General features: G+C 40.3%; 1 protein-coding gene and 1 pseudogene across 2 annotated transcripts in view; both read left to right on the forward strand.

Moving 5' to 3' along the window:
* The window catches only part of LOC137246817 (G-protein coupled receptor dmsr-1), a 796,706-nt gene that overhangs the window by 551,492 nt on the left and 229,505 nt on the right, over positions 1–15,709 (forward strand). The gene's annotated exons all lie outside the window — the stretch shown is intronic.
* The window catches only part of LOC137246062 (cysteine desulfurase, mitochondrial-like), a 31,091-nt pseudogene continuing 22,605 nt past the window's right edge, over positions 7,224–15,709 (forward strand).

Consider the following 15,709-nt stretch of genomic DNA (forward strand, 5'->3'; position numbering starts at 1 on the left):
TCCATAGTATGCTTGTTAGCGCCTTATCTGTGGTACTAAAAGGCGGGGGGATAGTTGTCGCAGTTTTCTTATAATTTGAGCAAATTTATGTTCTTCCTTCAGCTACAGCTGGAATATTTGGAATATTGCTATGCGCACATCGTCAAAATCAAATTACCTAGAATGAGAAAGAAACTAATCAGTAAGGATATATTAAAGTTTTTAATATATTTAACCCGAAAAGTGTTCTATAAATAGGGCTCCACAATTAGCTCTTTTCTGAGAGGCCAAAGACACACGGGACTCAAGGAGATACTTCGCTGTTGCATTCATAGAGAACACAACATTATAACAAGGGATAATTGATTGATGTTACGAAGGAAATTAGACGTGCTACAAAAACAAACAAATGCAGATGACTGTTTAATTCAACAACAACAACAACTGTTTAATTCAATATCCGAAGTTCTTGTATGGACGTGCAGTATGAAAAGTGCAAAGTACTGCTAAAACTGATTTCCCCGAGTAACCCGGGAACGAATTGATGTGACTACGCCTATCCTTATTTAGCAGCAGGGTCTAGAACCAGTTCCCTGTTGGACAGGAAAATAAACGTTTGGTTATCTCCAAGTTGATCATATGCTATTACAGAATATACTCGTTTGCTGCATCCGACCAGTACATCCAACTTTCCAGATTTTCTGGGCTCAGCAAGGGTATCCTCCTGAATGGTGCATTTCTTGCACGCTGCTGCCTGGCCGCTCACCCAAAAACACAAGACACGACGGAACTTTCCTTGGGACACCCAAGGTCACTAACGCTTCTCATGGCTCCAGCGGATTAGGGGGCTTAGAGTATACCCGCAGTAGGCATGCCTGCGTAAGAGGGGATTAAAATACCAAATTGGTTCAGGGGGTTGTGTAGCGCAACCCGTTCAATGGGTTGCCAGCGCAATATATAGCTTCTCCAACCCAATTGTGAACCACACCTACCCGTGGCGAATCCTGTTTCTTTAACAGCCGAGGCTCTGGCGACCCCATGTTCCTTATGGATCTACATTTGAAGGCGCTTAGTTAGCTGACATCGCTTACTTAAACGGTTGATTCTAAAGTAAAAACCCAAACAAAATATAGGTTAGGTTGAACTGGCGGGTTCATGACGACCTCACATAGACTGAATGAGTCCGTAGTGTTACCAGAAGTTTGTTTTAACGACCAAGCTAAAAACCCTATCAACAACCAGGACATGTTATAAAATAACTCCGTCCTCTTGACAAATACCAGAAGCTTCCTAGAACTTAAGCCACTTGCTGCTTCTAGATCTGACAGCTGTCAGCTGGAGTCTTAGCCTGGCAAGCGCAGGGCACGAGCACAGAACGTAATCGATCGTTTCCTCCTCCAACCCGCACTTCCTACATCTGCTATCACTGACCAAGCCTAATTTAAAGGCATGTGACGCCAGAAGGCAGTGTCCAGTTAGAATACCCTTCATGAGTCTACAGTCTACAGTTTAATGATAATGAAAATATAAGAATCAGTGTTTAAGAATAACATATTTTAATTAATCTCTTACAACAACGTGATCGGTGGCTACATCGCATGTAGATAGTGTGGTGTTCCACCTTATATAAACGTAGGTACTGTATGTGCTCAACCGTGCAAATAGACATAAGCAGTAACATTATTCACATAAACATAGCTTGGTATTTGTGCAGGCATCAATATAGCATACATTGGTCCAGTTCGGTGTGCACCAGCCACTGGTACAAACACTTTTGAATGCATAGCTTTCATATAGATTGGATGTCCAGCAGTGCTCCGGTTGTGCCAAAATGTAATGGGCTGCTCAGTCTCTTGGTACGGCTGTATAGGTATGGGCGGGTGCAATGTATTACTAGTCTGCTCAAGATCCTATGGTACATATATGGCTCGAAGACGCCAGAGAGGATTGGAGCCAGAGTTTTCGGACCCAGAGCCAAAATATCAGTAACTCTAAAAGCACATCCGAGCATTTTCAAGCGGAAGTATTCGCCATAAGTTAGTGCGCTAAGCTGAACCTTCAGCGCTGATACCCCAACGAAACAATTGCCATACTCAGTCAGGCAGTCAGGCCCCACTAAAGGCATTTGCGGCGTTCGAAATAAAGTCAGAACTGGTCCTTCAGTGCGTAGAAAAGCTAAATTAATTAGGAGCACACAACGTAGTACTGTTGCCCTGGGTCCTAGGCCACAGGGGCGTAGAGGGTAATGAGCAGGCGGACTCAGTGTTTAATTTATTGCGTCCCTCCCACAAACTGTCATCCTCCCAGCAGATCCTTGCAGCGGGTCTGCGCCATACTCTCCTCTTCCGGAAAGGTATCGACCCCAATCCGGGTCCTTCTACTGACACCGGTCCTGAGAAATGAGTTTGCTGCGTTTGCTGGAAAAGAATCTTTTTAGGACGGTCATATATATAAGGGCCTGAAATATTTCAATGAACTTCCTAATCACATAAAAAGTAGTAATAACTTCAGTACTTTTAAAAAAAGTTTATTGGAGCATTGTAAAACCCTTCCAATAAGATAAAGTTTTTCTCCTCTTATTTTTTACATGATATATCCGATACTGGAGCGCGAAAAGGGAATGGTAATATTGGAAGCAGCAAAATACAATGCATCCGGCCCTAAGGAAAAGAAAATCGGTCGCCACCTGTAACTCCAGACAGTTCCAACAACTAATTTCGCTGGAATTCGGTATTTCCAGCAGATATTTACTGTTGCTGATCGGAATCACTCACATTCCGACAGCATTAATATAAAAATAAAATTATATAATGTGTAACAAAAATAACGAAAATAAGGCCAAACAAAAGTTGGAGAAGGGGGGATTGGAAACACATCCTTTTCAACCTCCCATTATATATTGAGCTGTGCTAATCGGAATCTTCATGCATTCCGACAGCGTCTTTACTAAACAAAGTTGAGGGGTGATTGGATACACGTTATTTTCAATTTCCAACATCCAAAGACATGTTTAGCTGTGTTGATCGGAGACTAATACATTCCGGCAGCTTAAAATACACATATAATTGAAAAATATAAGTTCCAAATTTTGTTGCCTTAAGCTGGGAGCATTGGAGGATTGGAAACGCGTCCTTTCCGACCTTCCTTAAATGACTGGCTCCCAGACTCGTCCCTTTGTCACGCTAGTAAATATGCTGATCGGAATCACATGGCATTCCAACAGCATATTCAATAGTAATAAGTGATTATAACAATGAATTGCACTTAGTAGTTTAAGTTTTAGGCCTAAACAGCCGTAATAATAAATAAATTAAATTAAAAAAATAAATACTCTTGTCAGTGTTTCACGTGCAAGGGATGGTTGCATCGGACAGGTTGCTCTGAGCTAGATTCCAAAATCCAGCGTCCTCGTAACTTTTATAAATCTTTTGTGGCTCTTGTTGTTCACGGCCTCATTACATTATGAGGAAATACGGCACCTGAGAACACAGCCGTATGAAGCTAAAAAACACAAGCATGTCTTCAGTGAACTCCACAAACAGGCGTCGGACCTCTATGCCGGTGATTCCTGTACTCAAAGAACAAAACTAACAGAGGAGGAACGCACTCTCCCTAGGGAAACGAGAGTAGTCAGTCTAGCTCAACTTCGAGCTGGATAACGTAACAGGTTAAACAACGTAACAGGCTAACACTCCTCCCATTATGGTCCACCCCTGTTGAAACAGAAAGTTTCCTTGGACTCCCGTTAGAAGATATTGATGACAATTTGTGATCGGTCGCACCTATTGGATGGGACGAAGCACTGCTATAACAACAACAGCAGGCGGACAACACGGAAAGAGAGGCAGCAACTGCATGACCCATCGATCCCGAGCCGTTCCTGCCAGTTGGTCCACAGGAGCATTTATTAGCAAAAAGGAGGGAAAAGAGAGAACACTGGCGCAATATGCCAGGCCTGTGTCAATCTAAGTTACTGTTAGGGGGTTACAGCACAACTCGATATAGGGCATTAATAGGCCTCCCAAAAAGATAACCTAAGAACCCTAACGGCTATTCTTACAAGACACTGTAGACTGAACAGTCACATGCAAAAGCTGGGTATAATATCGAACAACACATACCGATTTTGTGATGGATCAGCAGACGGTGGACCATATCCTTCTAGATTGCGGCGCAATTTCAAGGCGTAGGGCTAAGTTTATGGGCTCACCATGGCCAGAGCATTCCCACATTTAATCCCTCAAGCCAAGAACACTGCTGGGGTTCATCAAGGAAGTCGGCTAGGATGAGGTGCTGTGAAGGAGATGTGCAAGTCACTGTGCAATCCTCAATAAATTATCTATCTATCTACGTTCCGGTAATAAGCACCATTTTGGTACTAGCCCCACCATCTCGGGAACTATTGATATGACTTCATTAAACCTTCTAGGGATTGAATATTAATAATGCCGGCAATGCGAAAGTCTGCTAAAATGTACCATTCTCCATGGAATGCTCGATATATAACTTTCCACGTTTTGAAACAGTGATGAAAAGAGCAAAATTTACTAAAATTATAACTGGCTGTGGGTAGTAAGGTGTTGATGTCCTCTCTTAACGCAATGTAATGACAACTTCGATGCAGGGAAAATGACAAAAATCTTGCAAATCTACTGATAATAATTAATTTTTCCTCCCCTTCTATGCAGTTCTATGCATACATACATATGTATTTTTCTCTCCAAACCCTAATTAAAACAAGTAAGGAAGGTTAAGTTCGGGTGTAACCGAACATTACATACTCAGTTGAGAGCTATGGTGACAACATAAGGGAAAATAACCATGTAGGAAAATGAACCGAGGGAAACCCTGGAATGTGTTTGTATGACATGTGTATCAAATGAAAGGCATTAAAGAGTATTTTATGAGGGAGTGGGCCATAGTTCTATAGGTGGACGCCATTTAGGGATATAGCCATAAAGGTGGATCAGGGTTGACTCTAGAATGCGTTTGTACGATATGGGTATCAAATGAAAGGTGTTAATGAGCATTTTAAGAGGGAGTGGGCCTTTCTGGACCAGGGGTGACTCTAGACTTTGTTTGTACGATATGGGTATCAAATGAAAGGTGTTAATGAGTATTTTTAAAAGGGAGTGGGCCTTCGTTCTATAGGTGTTCGCCTTTTCGAAATATCGCCATAAAGGTGGACCAGGGGTGACTCTAGAATGAGTTTGTACGATATAGGTATCAAATTAAAGGTATTAATGAGAGTTTTAAAAGGGAGTGGTGGTAGTTGTATATGTGAAGGCGTTTTCCAGATATCGACCAAAATGTGGACCAGGGTGACCCAGAACATCATCTGTTGGATACCGCTAATTTATTTATATATGTAATACCTGCCAAGATTTTAAGGGTTTTTTATTTCGCCCTGCAGAACTTTTCCTTTTCTTCTACTTAATATGGTAGGTGTCACAACCATTTTATAAAGTTTTTTCTAAAGTTATATTTCGCGTCAATAAAGCAATCCAATTACCTTACCATATTTCATCCCTTTTTTCGTATTTGGTATAGAATTATGGCATTTTTTTCATTTTTCGTAATTTTCGATATCGAAAAAGTGGGCGTGGTCATAGTCGGATTTCGTTTATTTTTCATGCCAAGATAAAGTGAGTTCAGATAAGTACGTGAACTGAGTTTAGTAAAGATATATCGATTTTTGCTCAAGTTATCGTGTTAACGGCCATGCGGAAGGACAGACGGACGACTGTGTATAAAAACTGGGCGTGACATCAACCGATTTCGCCCATTTTCACAGAAAACAGTTAACGCCATAAAATCTATGCCCCTACCAAATTTTAAAAGGATTGGTTAACTTTTGTTCGACTTATGGCGTTAAAAGTATCCTAGACAAATTAAATGAAAAAGGGCGGAGCCACGCCCATTTTTAAATTTTCTTTTATTTTTGTATTTTGTTGCACCATATCATTACTGGAGTTGAATCTTGACATAATTTACTTATATACTGTAAAGATATTAAATTTTTTGTTAAAATTTTACTTTAAAAATTTTTTTTTTTTAAAGTGGGCGTGGTCCTTCTCCGATTTTGCTAATTTTTATTAAGCGTATATATAGTAATAGGAGTAACGTTCCTGCCAAATTTCATCATGATATCTTCAACGACTGCCAAATTACAGCTTGCAAAAGTTTTAATTTACCTTCTTTTAAAAGTGGGCGGTGCCACGCCCATTGTCCAAGATTTTACTAATTTTCTATTTTGCGTCATAAGTTCAACTCATCTACCAAGTTTCGTCGCTTTATCGGTCTTTTGTAATGAATTATCGCACTTTTTCGGTTTTTCGAAATTTTCGATATCGAAAAAGTGGGCGTGGTTATAGTCCGATATCGTTCATTTTAAATAGCGATCTGAGATGAGTGCTCAGGAACCTACATACCAAATTTCATCAAGATACCTCAAAATTTACTCAAGTTATCGTGTTAACGGACGGACGGACGGACGGACGGACAAATTTTTTTTCGATCCTGATTATTTTGATATATGGAAGTCTATATCTATCTCGATTCCTTTATATATGTACAACCAACCGTTATCCAATCAAACTTAATATACTCTGTGAGCTCTGCTCAACTGAGTATAAAAAGAAAAAAGTTGGTTTGCTGATGAAGCTAGAGGAAAAAGGCATTTTTAATGGAAAATAAAGGTAATTAGCTGATTTTTAAATGATATATATTTAATTTATTGTTATTATTTATTTACATATAGCAGCTGAATCACTTCTTCAACATTTCCAGCGCATCAACTCTTGGTAATTCTATACGACAACATGACACTGATAATATGCGTCCATAAATATCGAGAGAGGTGTTAAAAGACGCGCATTGACCTCGACAACAATAATCAGAAGGCGGAGGTAAATTATTTTGTGTTGGACAAGAGATATTTGCAAAAGCAGTTGAAAATTTTTAATTGAAAATTTTCATGTGCGCGTTGTAATTTTGATGATATTTGGTACCCACAAAAAAAATTGTGGACATAAGTGCTTTGCGCAGATATAGTTTTGGTCTCCAAACCGGTGTTGGACCCACCCAGATTAATTTTTTATAAGCGCAGCCAAAGGTCGCCACCGCAAAAATACAATGGATCCCACCCCGGTCTCGAAGCATTTTTCGGTATTTTGGGAATATCTTTTGAACGAACTAAAATTTTTCTTTTCCGCCTTCGGATTATTGTTATTGGATTTGGTGCTGCATGTTATCTTACACTCAAAGAAATGGAATATGATAAGAAATTTATAGATTTTCTGTCGAAACGTTTATATGATCGCATCACTTCCAGATTATCACATGGTATATGTAATGGTGATCCAGAGCAAAGATATAGTGGTTTATTAAATTTATCATTACTTATGGGCTTAAAAGATGTGGCGTGGTCTAGTGCCTCAGCGTGTACTTCTGCATCACTGGAACCTACGTGCGATTGGAACTGATGAGGATTTGGCACATAGTTCAATAAGGTATACGAGTTTACCGTACTGAATTGTTTAGTTAATTTGAAAGTAATTTATTGTTAAATTTTCATAGATTTGGTATTGGTTGTTTTACCACCATTGAAGAGGTTGATTATATTACCGATACCTACATCAAACATGTCGAACGTTTACGTGAAATGTCTCCATTATGGGAGATGGTTTTAGAACCAATTGATTTGAAAAATATCCAATGGTCGCAACATTACTTTTGTTTATGATATATAAATAAGGGACCGTTTTGTATTGTATGCATCTTTTAGTGTATGTATTTATATTCCAAAGCAGTTTAATGTAAAGTGAGATACAACTTTTTAGGAATTATATTGTTCCTACTTTATCTGCCTAAGGTTGCTATTTTGTAGTATTAAAATTATATTGGGAAATGCTATTGCTAAATGTTTTTTGTAGTGGACCTTATTTTCAATACATGTATGTATGAATACTAATGTTACTGTCTCCAAGAGATGTTGAAAATTTGGGATGAGATTGTATATAAAATGCTGAGTTAATAGTTTGTTCATGAATAAGTACTGATTTATTTTAAAATTTCATGTATTTTGTAAAGTAAAAATTAAGTAATTTAGTAACCTAATAAATATCGAAGATACATATATACATAATAAAGTTTAACGTTGGAAACTCATCGTGTCGGTATTTGAGGTGCAGGTTTCTTTGAAGGATATGTACTCCATGTCTTTAGATGTAATTTTTTTTAATTAAAAAAAAAGCACGGGTGTGTTGAAAATTTCAATTGAGTCGCTATGCCACAAAACTTTCGGGTTCAGCGCTACTGAATGGTTGCTTTGATCCAATTTTTCTTTTGGCTCCTCTGTTCGGAAAAAGTATTGTCCGATATTTTGGTAGATAACTGTAGGAATGACCGTTGGGGACGATGAGACAACTTCCGTTTTTTACAAACTCTTGCTTAGCACTGCTAAGTCATATATAAAATCATATTGTAACGAATTCACTCGCAAATCCTCTTATTTGCAATCCTCTGCTAAGTTCGAATCACTAAACTGTTGAATAAATAACTCCAATATTGAATGATGGAAAAATGGCCTTTATTAAAGTACTTCACAATAACACTTATACTTTGCAACTCGCTGGCTTAATAACCAAACTGATTAATAACTCAAATGAAACTCTACTATTGGCCGCCAGATCGCATGCTTAAGCAAACTGATTGATAGCTCAACTCAAACTGAATTACTTCTTACTCGCTTGCGCCACTTTCATAGTTTACGCTGCATACATCTAGGCTCTTCTATTTCCAGAAGTTACTACTTAGTTTCGGCTACAAAATCGCCAGCCACAACTACGTGCACAAATTATTGCCCTCTCTTGTGACAACTCAGATAAGATATATGCATGTGTTTGTGCATTGCCGCTCCGATGCTCGTATACGTACATATGTGTAGACGCAATTATTTATTCGTGTATGTAGATACATGATTGAATTATTGATGTGAATGGTTGTAGTTTACAGTCTCTCGAGTACACATAGGCGTATAGGTAAATGCATCTGTGTGTGACATCTCTTTCGGCTGCCTTATATATGTGTATACATGATTTGATTATTGACGTAAATACTGCTTGGCATGGCCTTAGCATCGCCTTAGTGATGGTATAGCTTAGTGATGCTAATATCCGTGACACTGCCCTCCACCTAAATCTGATCGTCCCGATCAGACAAATCTCCCGATCTAACTGCCGCTAGCATCTCCAAATGTACCACTCTTCTAATCCGTGGTTTCCCAGTGGTTTGTATGCGGTAGATGGTATCACTGATCTTCTTCACAACTTTGTACGGGCCTTCCCAACTGCACCGAAATTTGGCTGGAACACCTTTCCGCCGGTGAGGGTTGTTTAACAGTACCAAATCTCCCGCCAAGAAACCTTCCGAATTAAAGTTCTTGTCATGCCAGTGTTTCATCTTACTACTCATTACCCTGGGCCGTTCCTTCACACTCTGTTGTTTGGTCAATGAACCACTTCGTAGAGCTTGCGCTGGACGGATTTGCTTTGCATAATCGGTATCGTTCCCACATTTCACAACAGTAGCGCGCTCCGGCTTGAAACTACCCTCGCATTCTTTCTCGGAAATTCGTTGCTTCGTTTTCCTGCGTCTTTTAGGTTTTGTCAATGCTAGTGTTTCTCTCGCAGGTACTTTTGATTTTGATTTATTTGGCCCATTCGATCTATCAACCTTTGCCTTTGACTTTCGTGGTCTTTGTCGAGTCTTTTCCACCAGTACCCGATTACTGCTGAACCCTTTTTCCAAACTAAAGTTAAGTGGTATGTCCTGGTTCTTATAGCGCATAATTTTTCTCTGCATATCGATCCTGATGTCATGGTCAACCAAGAAGTCCACTCCCAATATGACCTCATCAACGATTTCCGCCACAACGAATTTGTGTAGAACCATGACTTTCCCAATTAATACCTCACATACCACTTCGCCTTGGACTTGAATATACTCGCCTGTGACCGTACGCAACCTTGCTCCAGGTAATGACTTTACTCTCCTGTAGACCAAATCAGATCGAATCAAGGAATGAGATGCCCCCGTATCTACAGTCAGTACACGCTCTTTACCATCCACATTCCCTCTGATGGTAAGACTGCTTGATTTCCTTCCAATCTGGGACACAGATATCACAGGACATTCAATAGCCGGGGCAAGTTTTCGTTCTTTACATCCGACACGCTCTTGCTCATTTCCGCCAGCTTTGCGTTTACGGCCACCCACATTGTTGGAACTATTAGGACCAAGATCGCAATGACGTGCAATGTGACCTGGGTTGCCGCACTTGAAACATTTAATAACTCCGGCATTCTTCTGTTGTGATCCCTTCAGTGCTTCCAAAATTGTGTCTACCCACTCTGGCCATTCTACTTCCACACGGCGTGCTTTGAAAACTGGCTTACACAGAAGCGACGCTGTTTCCTGAGTCAATGCATGGCATACCGTTTCAGAAAATGTTTGCTTTGGGTTCGCGTATGTGGCTCGCTTCGTTTCGACGTCCCTTATGCCATTTATAAAGCTCTGAATCTTCACTATTTCCGTGTATTCCACGGGTGCATCCGCATTTGCAAGATGAGCCAATCTTTCAATGTCCGAAGCAAACTCCTGCAAAGTCTCGTTAGCTTTTTGGTAGCGGTTTTGCAATTCTATTTGAAATATCTGTTTCCTGTGTTCGCTTCCGTATCGCTGTTCTACAGCAGCCATCAATGCGTCATAACTGTTCCGTTCGTACTCTGGAATAGTCTGTAAGATTTCGGCAGCTGGACCTTTCAATGCTACGAAGAGTGCGGCAACTTTATCTTCCACATTCCAGTTGTTCACTGCTGCGGTCTTCTCAAACTGTAGCTTAAAGACCTGGAATGGAACAGAACCATCAAACGTTGGGGATTTTACCTTCAGAGTAGACGTTGAAGTGATTGGGCGGTTCAATTGTAACTCCTGAATCCGATCTTTCAAAGCATCCATCTCGGCCTCCACTTTATTTTGTCGTTCACTAACAGCCTCCAGCTGCGATGAGAATTTTGTTTCCTGTGCCTCCAGCTTTGTTGAGATACGTTCTTCTTGTGCTTCGAGCTGTAATGTTATGCGTGCCTCTTGTTCTTTTAATTGTTCTGCAATTTGTGACGCCATGTGTGTTTTCTGTTCTTCCAATTGTGGTGCCATATATGTCTTCTGTTCTTCCAGTTGAGTTTCCATCTTGGATGTTATCTGTGTCGACATTTCTGAAATGCGTGCCTCCTGTGATTCCAATTGTGATGACATGTTGGTAGATGTTTGTGATGACATTTCGGACATTTGTGCCGATATTGCAGCCAATATCATGTTCAGGTCTGTGTTCGCCATTGTCTGCGATGTTTCTTCCATTTTTGTTATTTTCTCTCCATCAAGATGAAAGTCATACTCTTCCACATCAATTCCTTCTGCTTCCGTTGCCTCTCGTAGCCGTGCCTGAAGTTCAAGTTTATCGCCGCTTGTATTCAATCCACGGCTCTCCAACTCCTTCTTTAGTTGCTGGATCTTCAATTCACTGAACTTTGCCATGTCCTTGTTGTCCTCTGGAATTTATTCAACAATTCCTCTTCTGACACCAATTGTAACGAATTTACTTGCAAATCCTCTTATTTGCAATCCTGTGCTAAGTTCGAATCACTAAACTGTTGAATAAATAACTCCAATATTGAATAATGGAAAAATGGCCTTTATTAAAGTACTTCACAATAACACTTATACTTTGCTACTCGCTGGCTTAATAACCAAACTGATTGATAACTCAAATGAAACTCTACTATTGGCCGCCAGATCGCGTGCTTAATCAAACTGATTGATAGCTCAACTCAAACTGAAGTACTTCTTACTCACCTGCCCCGCTTTTATAGTTTACGCTGCATACTTCTAGGCTCTTCCATTTCCAGAACTTACCAACTATATTCGTGTGTGTATAGTTCTCATATAGTTCCTACTTGTTTACAATTGTCTACTTTTTAGCGCTTCTCAGATGTACATATGTGAGTTTGTAGTTTACAGTCTCCCGCACACACATAAGCGTGTAAGTAAATTCATCTGTGTGTGACATCTCATCTCTCGCTGCCTTGTATGTAAATGTTGCTCGTCGGAATGTGTACATATGTGTAGACGCAATTATTGATTCGTTTATGTAGATACATAATGATTGAATTATTGATGTGAATTCACGTCACTGCTTAGCATCGGCCTGGAGATGGCAGCACTCCTTAGTTTTGCTAATATTCGCAACAATATTATTCTGCAGATGGGTATAAAAAGTGATATAAATGTAGTTTTTGACCAAAACTGTCTTCATAAAATGCATGACCAATTTTAACTTACGCATAATGCTTTCAAAAAAAAAACAAACTTGATCATCATATGCCCAATTGCAGAGCGGCAAGCTATTTTCTTAACTCAGTGTAAACCTGGCATGAGTGATTACATACACTCATATGTAGATTTTTGACAAACTTTAAATTAGCTCGACTTTAAAAAGATAACTTCCCGTTCTGAAACTGGTCCGTAAAATATTTGATTTATCTCTCTGCTAAATTATTTGATAACATATTTTATTGCAGAAAAATTCAAAATTCAATCATCAGAATGCTGTGAGGAACGTTAACTGCAAATTTTTTGTTGGTTTTACATTTTGAATTCAGTTTTAATGCACTATGCACTCAAGAATTTAATCCACTCAATTTATCTTGAATCACTCCCAAGATTACCTTTGTTAGTTTTTAATTAAAAATGCAATGAAGCGTTAAAGCTAATAGAAGAAGAAACTTAATACGCTTAAACATCATTATAAGCTAGCTTTACACTTTACTGCATTCGCTTGACTTTTCGAGCAATTAGCAAAACGTTTAAGCACACATACATTCATACATAGTTATAGAGAAATTAATTTAGATTACCATTATTGTAAATCATTTATTCATTTTAAGACATTTGATATGAGCTTGAACGGTTCATCTAACTAAACTCAGTAAAAAAGTCCGAAGTTTATCTCTAATACTTGCTTTGTCGTGTAATTCAAGCCAAATAGCTGGTGCATCGTTGCTTCTCATCCCTCAGAGTCGCAGTGTTCGCAAAGGTTAATTAATAAACCACGTTCACAACGCAGAAAACATTTCATTGAGATGAATCGATATTACCAGGGACGACGCATGCAAATAATGGAGATCGTTCGATGAATGCAATGGTGGTGCACTTAAAAATTCATTAGAGATTTCAGGCAGTTACAAATCACTTTCGTTGTGATGGCAATGTTAAGAAGAAGAAGAGAAGAAAGCGAAAGGATATAGGAATGCGCGTAACAACAAATAAATTGCAAGTGGATCGCAAGAAAAATGGTATTTTAAGAATCGGAATGAAAGTAGCGTGGTTTACAGAAAACAACTTAATGTCTCAAGGGATTAGGTAATAAAAGACTTTGAGCGATGAGGGTAATATCCATTTGAATAGCGATAGAGTACAAACAATACAATACGGGCTTTTGCAACTTGATTTGATAAATGTTTCGTTCTAATAAAACAGTACAAGGGAAAAGAGAATATCAGTAAATCAAGGAAGTGGGTTGCAAATATTTTCTTATAGTTTAATTGTACAGCCAACACAAATTGAAAATAAACTAAAAAAAAAGATAATAAACACTTCCTTTATAGAAATGGTTCAAAGCGCAGCCGGAAAATGTTTCTTTAAAAACAGAGATTTGTTGAATTTTATTTTTAACTTTTTTCCAATCCATCACATACATAGCTCATTAACTTTAAACAAAACAAAGGGGTCTGCTATAAAGTACCCTCACTAGGGTAGGCATCTTTTCGCTGGTGTAGGGGCTTAGCCGAACTCCGTAGCACCCGACTATGAGGCGGAGCGGTTTAGGACTGGCATCTACGCCGTTTCGCCTGATAGGAGGGCGGCGGGATGTCTGTAACCAAGAACTGCCAACCCCCTAATCCAGGGTGTGATGCGGACCGTGAGTATTGGACGATTTGCCAGGGGATAAATTCGGCTGTATTCACACGGAGCCTTCCCGATACCGGGCCACCTCGGGAAGTATTGACAGCCTTATCGCAGTAAGGGGTGCTGTTGTGGCGGAGGGTTCTTTCCCCGTATATAATACTGAACAGCTGAGCCCGCCTTGTCGGGCAGGTGGTCTTACGACCAAGATGAACGACTCACTACCTAATTGTAATAAGGACGATGATAAGAGGAGGACTTTGTCGCAAGCCAAGGACGACAAAAGCGCATTAAGCGATGCGTCGAATTCGGGGAGCGAGAGTAGTGCTGATTCAATCAACTCCGTGTTGGAAAATCATACAAATGAAAACGGAGTAGTAGAGTGGAGAAGGGTACGGCGCAGAGGAAGTAAGAGAGCTCTTTCGCAGTACCGTGCAGCACGAAGAATTGTCCAACGCCTGGGACCAGTGGTCGACCCAACAGAAGTGGAGATCGAGCACTTGGAATGGGCTCTTGAGGCGGTAGAAGTAGGTCGGAGGCAGTTGAAAAGGTTTGCTGCGAGAAAACCTCGGTACTGTAACTGGTACGAGGAGGAAGAAGCGTCGAATGGCACAATGAAGAGGCAACGCTCGGCGGAAGGCGACAAGCCTGCTTTCAAGAGGCAGAAAGGACCCAGTCCCAGAGTCGCGAGGCAGTGCAGCCGCATAGACAAGAAAAGTGAGACAGATGGGCCCCAATAGTGAGGTAGCAACTAGTCCAGGCAAAGCAGTCACTGAATGTGGCGCTGGTTGATCGTAGCAGTCCTTTCGGACAGATGACTACTGAAAGGTGGAGATCTGTAGCTTAATGCTTAAGATGATACGGGAACAACCAAGTAAGCCCCTTCCAACCCTTGATTCAGGGGGTGGTATAATGGTGTGAAGATGATAGCGTGCGACAACATAGCGAGCTTGCGGTGGCTGGAGGAAGTGGTACCAAAGGCAAGGCACGAACGCGCGGTTTGAGATGGTGGATAAAGCGCAAATCACCACGGTACCAAAAGTTAAGGTATGGTAAAAAAACAGCTGCATTAATATATGCTGCCTAATTACACTACTGAGCACCTCATATTATCAAACAACTACTCAGGCGATTCGATGAGCGACCCGTAAACCTTCGATGAGGGACCTGTAATACTTAGGGCAATTGTCATAAGTGGAAAGTGCCTTCCAATGATACTTGGGCATCGGGTTGACAGCTAACGCGGGGAAGACGGATATGGTCTTGTTTACAAAGAGGTAGAAGGTCCCAAATTAGACCAGGCATAAGTTATCTAGGAATCATCCTAGACAGTAAGCTTTCATGGAAGCTCAACGTGGAGAAGAGGGTGAAGAGGGCCTCAACGGAACTTTATGCATGTAAAAGAATGCTGGTGTGTAGGTGGAGTTTATCACCATTCCTTTCTTATTGGATTCTTACAGCGATTGTAAACCCTATTCTATACTATGGAGTTCTCGTTTGGTAGAAAGCCACACAAAAACAACCTACCTCAAAAAATTAGAGGGGGTATGCAGATTATCAATGCTTAGCATTATGGTAGCCCTGAAAACAACCCCGACGGCTGACCTGTATGCCATTCTGCACATTCCACCTACAAACCTGGTAGCGAAGAACATAGCGTTAACAACTGCAACCAGGCTCAGTGCCTCGAGGCAGCTTGAGCGTCGAC

This window comes from Eurosta solidaginis, chromosome 3 (genome assembly GCF_040869045.1).
Source record: "Eurosta solidaginis isolate ZX-2024a chromosome 3, ASM4086904v1, whole genome shotgun sequence".
Classification (NCBI taxonomy): Eukaryota; Metazoa; Arthropoda; class Insecta; order Diptera; family Tephritidae; genus Eurosta; species Eurosta solidaginis.